The sequence below is a fragment of the Amblyomma mixtum genome, chromosome 3 (genome assembly GCF_055824585.1).
Source record: "Amblyomma mixtum isolate Tamu chromosome 3, ASM5582458v1, whole genome shotgun sequence".
Classification (NCBI taxonomy): Eukaryota; Metazoa; Arthropoda; class Arachnida; order Ixodida; family Ixodidae; genus Amblyomma; species Amblyomma mixtum.
Window position 1 is genome coordinate 297,482,231 of NC_143014.1, and position 11,716 is coordinate 297,493,946.

Here is an 11,716-nt window from a genome sequence, read left to right on the forward strand (position 1 = left end):
GAACAATGCTACGACAGCTTCCATTGAGGCAAACATGACATGACATAAGTAGGCGCATCAACACATTGACCATGCAGCACACAGGGATTACTCTTCACATTTCGTTTCTTCAACTGAAAGAATATAGCAGCTATGTTTACACCTGCATGACAATATTGAAAACAAGTTTTAGCATCAACAAATCTGCTCAACGCTAGAGCATTACACCATACGTAGGGCCTGCGCACAACCTCGAGATCTCATTCTTGTCGCTAACCGAAGTAATTTGAAGCAATTCTAATCAAAGTAAAACATACATGAAGTGCAGTTTAAAGTGAAGGTCAAGGACATTCAATACAGCCACTCCTTCCTCGAGTAGGCACAGCATCGAGACGCAGCCATCCTGACCGCAGATACACAAACAGTTCGAAGTGCTTGGAAGAAGTCCTCAGGTTTCGCTGCTGGCACGGCGTCTTCTCCAGGCTGAGGTTGCGGCAGAACTGCACCCACGTTTTGCACCGCTTGAAGCGATGAGTGCGAAGCCTCGGGAAAAGGTTTCGCACTGGCCGTACACCGAAGGAAACGCTCCAGCGGTGCAGCGGGGTGCAGATCTTGCCAAACGGTGACAGAGAGGCGACGGGCAAGGAGGACAAAAACTTAGACCAGCGAGCTTAATTTACACGCTCTCCAAGGCGCGGCATAGCAGGCAGCTGGAGATAAGAAATCGCTTCGCAAGCTCCATTGACCTTGCAAGCTCCCACAGCCCGCAGCCACTGTGGCTGGGTACCGAAACAAGGCCTGCAAAGTCGCGTTGCAAATGCACCGCACACTGATCAACAGAGAGCGCAACAAGAGCGTTGAAAAAAATTACAGAATTCGGCGCAATGTTTAGCTGAAATAGTTTACCTAACTTATAAAACGTGGCATTAAAATATTCATTTCTTTTTGTTGTTTTATAGCATTTTTATCTGTGCTTTTGAATTTCATTATATGAGTGTTTCGGCCGCCCAAAGTGGCTGTGCTGCAGTCGCGCTAAACCGGTTTTGGGCCCAGCCTTCGCCACCATTCTACATCCACCTTGCCCGACGTTCGTGAACACGTGGGGTGGCGGCACGAAGTTGTGGCCAAATTTGTGATGCCCCTACGTCGTATGCTATAGAAATGAAACTGCTTTGTTCGAACCACCCTAAGGCCCAGTCTCTTAAAATTACGTGCAGAGTAATTGGTAGGCCAGGCATCGTGCTTCTTGCCAAGCCCAAAATTAAGCATAGACAGCGGGTTTCTTTCAGTCCGCATTTCATTCATAAAGTGCGCTGAATATATGCGCAAGCTTGTTGCTGGCACAACTCTTTTATGTTCACCAACGACGTTCACTGCCGATATAACTCGGAGTTGGCGGGGAAGTGGTGAAGAAATAGACATCGCAGAAACACTGAGACATCGGCATTATATGGTGCGCGTACATACTGCCAGCGTTTATTTTCGTGCGTTTTCTTTGACTGTTACGGCGGTCCACGATAAACATTGCTGCCTGGAGGACATTGAAATTGCGTACAACATTTCAGCTTTTGTTATACAGATGACAACGCGGATTTGGCCGGTGGATAAGAAGCCGGACGTTGTACCGCACCCCGGATTAACAGCCCAGGAGAAGATGGCAACAGTAGTGTGTCGTGCAGCGCACGTCTTTGAGAGTATTTCTCGCTGTCCTGCGGGCTCCTCGTAAAATGGTGTGTAGAACCGACGACAGCACACATGAACCGCTGAATTGCAATTAAAACCCTTACAGTGACCGAAGAAAGAAATGTTTATGGAGATACCTTGTCAGGGAGTTTGGTTCATGATCGAATGGCTGTAAGTAACGCAGTAAGGAAAAAAAGGAAGATCAACCCCCGAGTGGAATTAAAGTCCCCAAAAGTCATTGGTTCTAACAGAAATATAAACGAAGTGTAAAAGAAAGAAAAGCGCTCTTGCTGAGCATGTTAAATTTTCTGAAATAATATTTTTCTTACAATATTACGTCTCTCAGCTGGATGAGAGAGATAAGATTCGAGTGATTTCAGCCACTAGATGTTGGGTGGTAATCCGATAGGATATAAAAGGCTGCTTTAATGTGCGGAAAATTGATGCAGTTTGTGAGTTTTACTGCAAGGATTCCAAGTTAAAGATGCACATTCTAGTTCTAACCTAACGAGGGCTTTGTAAGCATTGTGCTCAGTGGTGTTTATGGAAGAATGACAGAACTACTAAAAAAAATTAAAATTACAGCTAGCCAACGATGATGCATATTCGATGTGGGTGCTCCAAGAGAAAATGAAAGGTAAGTGCTCCCCCTGGTACTGATATTTAGACACTGTCTTCAGGCACGGTAGTGAAAACTTCTCATGACATTGCAGAAATCGTAGGATTTCTGTCATGTCATTTGCAGCAGCGACGGTGGCAGACCCTGCAAATTTTTCCTATGTTGCAGTGCCAAGTGACCTACACCTCCTCCGTTTTGGAGCTGCTGTTGTCTACGTCCGGCCCAGTGACTGCATATCATCGACGCACCAAGTGCAACTGCACCGGGATTTACCACCCCTTCACCGCTAGCAACGGAGGGCATGCTTTGGCAGCAGCGACGGCGGCAAACGGGCGTCAACTAAATTACCTGCGAATTCGTCCCCTGTTTGCAGGTTGGTCTGCCTTTGTTGTGCTTTCGTATGTACACCCTCCCAAATTTTTGTCGATATGATGGGAGCGACACGGGAAACGCGGATAGAGTTGCCGCATGCGCACTAAGCACAGGCCGCCGCGGCCATCGCCTGCTAGGCTTTCAAGAGCAGAGCTAAGCTACCAGTTTACTTGGTAGCTTGTACTCCGAGGGTCGGCGGACATAACATGCCTGATCGCAGCAGATGTTTAGTCTGTAATCAGCCGGTTTCACCTACGAGTGATGTGAAGTGCACTATGTGTGATAATCAATACCATCTCGGTAAACGCTGAGGTGTGGCTAAAGCTGCTTTTAAATCTAAAAAGGAATCACTGGTTCCAATCTGGAGGTGCCGGAAATGTGTTAGTTCGAGACTGCGGAGAGGAAGCAGTAGGAAAGCTGGTCAGGCTCTTGATGTGCACGCTATCCTCGCCAGTTAGAAGGCCTGGTCCTTTGTCGAAGAAAGTGGGTGGAATAGAATCGAGTATTACTCTCATGTCAGAGAAGTGTGATGAAATTCTAAAGACCGTGAAACGACAGGACGAGTAGCTAAAACCCTGCAAGAGTTGAGGAAATCGCAAGGGCAGACACGTCGGAGCACGTCGCTAAGTTTTGTGCAACAATGAATGACCTCGAGGCGTGAGGAAGGCGTCTGAACTTGATAATTCACAGGATTCCTGAAACGGGCCAGGATGACTTGCTAGCTAAAATAAATGCAGTGGCGAGAACAACCAAGCTGTCTGAACTCACCGAGATATGTGTTGGAGCATTACAGGTTTCCTGAGAAAGACGTTAAAGAAGCGGGCGTTATTCTTTGCTTCCTGCAGCAACCCATGCTTGACAACCGGCTCTCCCAATACAAGGGACTGAGAATTACTTAGTCATCGGTTTATACCGCTGAGAATAACACTAATGTAGCATAGAGGTGGTTTCAGCCCCAAAGATATGGCCAAGGAAGATGACTAAAAGTTTGCTTGGGCTAGAAATGGGAAGATTTTTCTACGACAGACAGAAGGAGACTAAGCTATTGCAAGAAGCACAGGTGACCTTGCGAGCCTGTCAGTATATAACCTTCAAACGAACAAAATATTGCTCAAGTTCGTTCGTATTACGGGAGAAGTTCAAAGGACACCTTGCGATCCTGCAGATTTCAAACCATAAATATATGACTGCACTAATAGTATTCCACGTCACCACGCAGTAAGCTCGTAACAAGCGTGAATTGCTAATAGATTTTTGCAAGTTTCACACTTAAGTTCGGCGACGTTATAACTACTAAAACTTGGTTTAAAGATGATGGTGATGTTATAATGATACCACCTTAAAATTTATATTACCACATCCACTCTGCGAGAACAGGTTGAGGTGTTTTATTCGAGTTCATGATGTGCTTTCCTCAACTCCTTATACCTGAACTATTCAGCTAAAGATGTCATTTTGAGATGTTGACAATTGAGCATTCAACTTATGTCATATGTGTTGTTTGGCGTTCGCTGCATGCTCGAACAGCAATGAAGTCCAGAAGAGGGCAAATGAGGGCTGGTTGGTACATGTTTTACGTATTGGAAAAACAGCGCAATCAAAGACGACACAACAGAATGACAAAACACCAGCGCTGACTAACAACCAAATGGTTTATTGCTACACGTGAGGCAGCATATAAATGAAATGGCACGAGTAAAAACACAAAATAAGCATGAGAGAAAGATACCGCACAACTACACAACTTGACTAAAAAAAGGCGTGTCACTGATTAAGATACCCAAGTTCCTTAGATAGTAGATTTATCGATGGGCTGCTGATACAGGTGTTACCTTGCTTTTTGATATGGCAAGCCTCCGAAATGAGCCTTGTGGTCTCATCTTTATAACGGGCGATGATAGTGGTCCGATTGAGGCGCGCTCCGCAATCTTCACACTCAGCACAGTGCACAGCAAGATCTGCCAGCAAGGCTTGCCATATCAAAAAGCTAGGTAACACCTGTATCAGCAGCCCATCGATAAATTTACTATCTAAGGAACTTGCGTATCTTAATCAGTGACGTGCCTTTTTTTTGGTCAAGTTGTGTGATTGTGCAGTATCTTTCTCTCATGCTTATTTTGTGTTTTTCATTTATATGCTGCCTCACCTGTAGCAATAAACCATTTGGTTGTTAGTCAGTGCTGGTGTTTTGTCCTTCTCTTGTGTCGTCTTTGATTGCGCTGTTTTTCCAATTCGAACAGCAATTTTTTTTGAGCGTCTAGAACGTGTGCTCGACTATGTTATCTGTAATAAATGCAGCGTTATAATGGGTGCCGACATGAATACGAAACTGATCATTAGATCACCTACAAAAGCACATTTCTTTAACACAATGTTACTTCACAGTATAGTTAACGTGATAGATTGCCGGACACGTATTACAGCATACTCGTCATCCCTGCTTCGATTGTTTATTGCCAATCTGGACCACACCAGCACATCAGCAGGAGTGGTAAACTGCTCCATAAGTAACCACATACCCATATACATGATTTTGAAGAAATCCTCTGTAACCCGCAGAAAACTGCTTCTTTCCTTATTCACAAATATCAGTCAATCTACACCAGAAAATTTTTGTCACAATACAGAGTCAAAGACTTCGGAAGATGTTTACCGAGCAAATACCACTGGCTAGTTTGTACAGCATGTTCCTTGCAATATTTCAGGTTATATACGTACAATGAATGCTTTTGCCTATGAATAAGAAAGCATAACATGAAAGCCCAGAAACCATGGACCTCAAAAGAATGCCTGAACATGATGCGTAACATGCGTAACTGTGTGTTACTTTTGGCGAAATTCAGTCATATGAAAGATATGAATGATCTGGAAAATATCGAGAAACTTAGAAACATGCTTGTGAAAACTATGTGTAAATCAAATCAGCGATGCCTAAATGACCTTTTCGTGGCTACAAAGCTTCTGTAGGCTCGAAAAATCTTGGCGGCAACTAAACTCGCTCGTGAACCATCCGAAATTACAGGACGTATAGCTCCAAATAGCCATGAACGGTCAGGTCTTCTCAGGATACACACTCGCGACCTCTTTCACCGTATACCTTGCTACTCTAACAACCCAGAACATTAACCATACATGCAGTACATGTAATAAGGGAGTAATTACTCATTGGCATCCACCCAAGCGCAGCCATACGGCTACAAAGGAAAGCTATACAGCTTTCTCAGAAACTTCGTAGTTAAAGAAAAATTCGTCCTGGTCCGGGGTTCGAACCCGGAACCACCGCCACACCGGAGCAGTCGCTCTACCAATTGCGCTAACCGGGACGGCAATCTTATGGTAGGGCGAGAGCGAATTGATCAGTAACTCGAAGTGGGAAGAGTGTTGGTCAAATGTTTAGGGGAATCCCCCAAGGTGGCTCGGGCGGTGGTTCCGGGTTCGAACCCCGGACCAGGACGAATTTTTCTTTAACTACGAAGTTTCTGAGAAAGCTGTATAGCTTTCCTTTGTAGCCGTATGGCTGCGCTTGGGTGGATGCCAATGAGTAATTACTCCCTTATTACAAATCTACTCCACCTTGGGGGATTCCCCTAAACATTTGACCAACATGCAGTACATACTTCCCCAAAACTTGCCCAGAAAGGTTTTACTTTGATCTCGCTACTCAAACAGAAGTTTTTTATGTTTCCTTTCCGCGAATAGACGCCATCATCCGCAAGGCAACTAACCGAGCCCTGGATCTCCCGGTGGCTACCTCTAATGCCAAACTCAAGGCATTGGGGGTGCTAAACTCCTACCAGGAGCTGAGGGAGGCGCACCTCGTGAACCAATACACGCGGCTCATGCAGACAGCCCCTGGGCGCCGCCTGCTAAACCGCTTACACATCCAACACGACTGCACTCCAGAGGAGGCGGAGCGTATCCCAGTACTGTGGCGCCATATGCTCTGGGTCTCCCCGCTCCTCCGTAACATGGACACTGACATGCACGAAAACAGACGACAAGCTCGGGCTCGGGCTCTTGAGAGACAACACGGCTCCTGACCCGGTGTATATTATGTAGACGTAGCAGGGCCATCACCCACGGGATTTTACACGGCAGCTGTCGTTCACCAGGAAATGCACGTTGATGGACTCTCTTTTCGAGCCCCGAATTCAATGCGAGCCGAGGAAGTAGCGATAGCGCTTGCTGCCGCCCACGCCAATTCGAGAATCATCATTACGGACTCCCGAAAAGCATGCGCTCATTACTTGGCAGGGGAGATCTCCCCCTTAGCTGCTTGCATTCTAAGACGGACAACCACTGATCCAACATCGAAAAGAATCATTTGGGCTCCTGGCCATCAGGGCTTACGAGGTAATGAGGACGCTGACGCGGCTGCCCGAGCGTTTATTCACCGGGCTCCTCATCCAAGCTCCTCTGGCTCGGAGTCTAACCAGCCGCTGCTGCGATTCAGGGAAATGATAACGCATTATAGCGACAACCACCGCCTTTTCCCGGCCCCTGCAAAGGGGCTGAGTAAGACGGAGGAGCGAACTTTAAGGCGCCTGCAGACAGGTACTCTACTCTGTCCTGCAATCTTAAAACATTACGATCCTAACACGGATGGGCGATGCCCGCACTGTGGGGAGACCTGTGATATCTTCCACATGGTGTGGGCATGTACTCAATATCTCCACCTCCCCCCTTCCCCTACCCCTTCCAGAGAGGCATGGGAGACTGCCCTCCTCAACTGCTCCTCGCTTGAGTCCCAAAGGGCTCTCGTGAAACGGGCGAGAGACGGGGCATTGTAATGCGGTGTCCCGGACTAGGGACGCCGACCATGTAGCGGGGCCACTCTGTGGCTCCCAAACTCAACTGCAGCAATTAAAAGTTTTCACCACCACCACCACCACCTTCTGCGCTGCATAGCACCACGTAGGCGACGGAGGACATCCCTGTAGTACTCTTTGGTCATTGTTTGACCCTGTGGGGTGCGTACTCATGGTGTGCCACACAGAGGGAGTCAAAGAAAGCTATCAGCATCACTTTGACAATGCTGCGCACTTGGCGGGCCTTCTTTGGACTTGGTGCCGTGGAATGCTTCCACTGTGACGGCTGGGATTTGGTTTCCGGGTCGTACCCGTACACCCAAGACTCGTCACCAGTGATTATGGTGTTGATGAAGTCAGGGTCACTATTTGTGGAATCCAGCATGTCTTGTGAGACTTCAACATGAAGATGCTTTTGCTCCACCGTGAGCAGCTTCGGCACGAACTTCGCCGCAACTCTCTTCATGGCCAAATCTTCGGTGCTAAAGGAATGTGCATAAAAATTGCTGATGTCCAACTCTTCCGTAATTTCTCGGATAGTCACACGACGGTCCCGCATCACCACAGCGTTCACTTCGGCAGTGACCTGGTCATTTCGGCATGTTGATGGCCGACCGGAGCATGGCTCTCTCTCCACCGATGTGCGGCCGTCTTTGAACCAATTGTACCAGTGCTTAATCTGTGTGCTGCTCATAGCATCGTCACGGAAAGCCGTCTGAATATTTCGAATGGTTTCCACTTGGCTGTCGCCCAGTTTCTGGCAAAATTTGATGCAGTAGCGCTGCTCCTGTCGCTCCGCCATTTTCCTTGCAATAAAAAACCGACGAGAGCGCTGCGCACTGCCTCACTCAAACGCTGGGTCCCAGCGACTGACGCTCTCGGCAGGCGGGAAAAAATTCGTGCATGCGCACGAAGGTTCAAGGTCGGCTGACGCAAGCGCGCTTGTTTCATATCCATCAGGTGTTCGCAAAAAAAATAAAGTCGGATACTTTTCTAACAGACCTCGTACATTAAAGACCCCACCATCCCTGCCACCCTGGCAGGTGGCAGCGTTTCTGACAACGTTGTCAATGCCAAAGCATGCAGACCGTATCTATACCTAGAGCCACGTAGCTTAAAGCACGATTGAGGTGTCCAGTGTGCCAAGAGGGCAGTTATGCGCCTTCCCTCTCGTTCAGGTGTCTACCGAGATGTTTGAGACAGATAATGCGCATTTTCTTTCTTCAAAAACCAATTTACAAATTTTACCCTTTGCTTTCAAGCCCCCGGTGTATTGGTTTCGTAGTTGTAGGAGACAGATACTGGGCATTTCCTTTCCTAAAAAAATACCGAAGACACTTTGAAAGTTCGCAAGTGTGCTTGGCGCAAGCCTTGTGGTCAACTGACTGCCGCTCGCCCGAACCACTTGGCGCGGAATCACTGGGCCGCTTCGGAGCTATGCGTCTCACTCACTCGACTGCAACGAGACGTCTGGCGAAGGAGCGGCGGTGTAGCTGCCACCGCCGACGCGCGCGCTGGTTCTAGCGCTACTGTGTGACGTCACTGTTGCTATCCCCAGCTGCATTCCCCACTGGCGCGCCGGTTGCTAAGGGGGGGGGGGGGGGGAGGAGGTTGTGCTTTTACTTTCTCCTTTCCAAGCTCCCGCTGCATTGCTCTTGCAGCTTAAAGGGTGTCCACTGCTGGTTACAACGGCGACGGCGACAGCGACGCCGCGAAACGCAGAAACGGGCCCCTAGGAGCTGCGCTGTAAAATTATTTATGCCACACTAAACAAATTTTTAGAAAAACCCTCAGTGCTTTCTGACTGTCAATCAGGGCTGGGCAAGATACTTCAAAATAGTATCTTCGATACGATACTCGATACCTTTGAAAATTGTATCTCCGATACCGATACAAGATACAGAACCGAAATCGATTTTCGATACAGATACTCGATACTGTATCGTCGATACTTCGATACATCACTAAAATATCAAATATAATACAGGTTATGTTACGCCTAACGAAGTTTACATAACTGAAATCACTGTCTAATAATGCCGGTAATATAATTGGCGAACTTAGGGGATGTGCGCGTGGTTTCTGTAACCTTTAGTGTATTTCTATAGATCACTTTTCCTGAAAGGACTTATAAACGAATCCGACCGCATGGATGTGTTGAAGCTCGGCTGTCTGCGCAGTTGGCCTTGTTAGAACGTTAATTTGGACTAAAGCCATATATATCTTGAGAGAGAGAGAAAGGAATTTTAATGAGGGAAAGGTGGAGAGGTCGGCCGGTGGTAACATGGCCCTGGCCTGCTACTCCATACAGGGGGAAGGGAAGAGGAGGAAAAGGAAAGTGCGAATGAAGGCTGATGATGGCATAATACAATGAGTTTCTCGGGTGATGTCTACACACCACACACACCACACTGGCTGGCACTGGCATCGCGGTGAGTAGACGCACATAAAACTCATAAAACTGGTGTCAGCAATACAAACACCGACACATGTCATTAACCATGTAGGTTGTGCACAGGCGGTCACAGACGAGTATCCAGGCCTGTTTCACACAAAAAGTTGAGCAGGGCCTTTGTCACACGGCACCAATCAGAACGTCTCGTCCTGGCGCCCAGAAGAGTTTCCTCAGAGAGAGGGCGAGAGTCCAGTCGTTTCACGGTCGCCTCCAATGTTGTTCTTTCAGCAGTATAGTTCGGGCACTCGCAAAGAAGGTGTCCAATAGTCTCTGGAGTGTGGCACTGTGCGCAATTTGGGTTACTTTCGATGCCGATCTTGTGAAGATAGTGTTTGGTGTAGGCAACACCAAGCCGTAGCCGGTGGAGTAAAGTCCCATGACGTCGCACCACCATAGATGGCAAATGTAATCGTGAGCCAGCGTCAAGCTTACAGACGCGGTCCTGTTGATGACTCGAATCATGCCAGTGCGACTGCATTGCCGCTTGCATTAAATGCGTCAACAAGGCTCCAATGTCTGCTCTAGAAAAGGCTATCTCAATGAAAGCACCATCACTATGTGCCATCCGAGCCTCGGCGTCAGCACGCTCGTTTCCCGCTATGCCGCAATGGTTCGGTATCCATTGAAACTTTATTATATGGCCGCGGTGGAAAGCTTCGGCTAACAAAACCACAATTTGTTGAACCAGCTGCTCGCATGCCCTTGGTTTTAGATAAGTTTGTACGACCTGCAATGCCGATCTCGAGTCGCAGAATATAGTCCATTGCTGCGCTGGCTGGTGACCAATATAAAGGACGGCTTCTCGTATGGCTGCCAATTCGGTTGCCGTAGAGGACGTTTTGTGCATGAGCCTGAAACGGTGACATGAGGCATTTCCTGGCACTATCACCGCTGCAGCTGAAGAAGTGGTCGTCACGGATCCGTCCACGAAAACATGCTGGGTGTTAGTATACATAGATGTAATGTATGACAGCGCCAGCTGTTTCAGTCCGACTGTTGGAATGTGCGTCTTCTTTGTTATCCCTGGGATTGTCCGTATAGATGGTTTTGGCACTGCCCAAAGTGGCACCTCCGCAATCTGGTGTGGCGCGTAGTTCGAAGGCACCACATTGCGCTGCATCCTAAGGGCTCTGGAAAAGGCTGCATCTGGACGCGCCGCACTAATGTTGGTCAGGGGGTGATGACGATGCCTGGTCAGATGCCGCAAATGCACACGAAGTGGCTCCTGTTGAAAATAAATTCGTGCTGGGCAGGCTCGGGCCTCATAAAATGTGCCCCATGTAGAAGTTTTACATGGCAAACCCAAGCATACTCTTAAAGCACGAGCCTGCGCGCTTTCAAGCACATGCAGGCCTGATAGTCTGACTCCCGAGAGAACGGGTGCACTGTATCTGAGAAGACCGACTACCAGCGCCTGGTACACATGTAGTAAAGATCGCTCAGAGGGACCCCAACATTTTCCTGCCATACACCGCACAATGCTTGCAAAGCTGTCGAGCTTTTTCTTGAGCACAGAAATGTGTTTCGTCCAGGACAGGTCACGGTCTATATATATCTTGAAGCGATCGCTTCCGTAAGCAGCCTAGCGAAAAATCATTTAACCCAAAGTTCCTCTTACGAATCAGTCTGTAAGCACTTGGCTATATGAATAAACCTGAAACATTTTCTCTTTTGGGTTCGATACTATAGAGTACTTACCCGATCCTTTGATCAAACTAAATGATGCAAGCTTCGTGCGCTTGGGAACCGAACAGTTAGTTTGCCAGTACTGCGATAACAAACTTCTGAAGCTGAAAACTA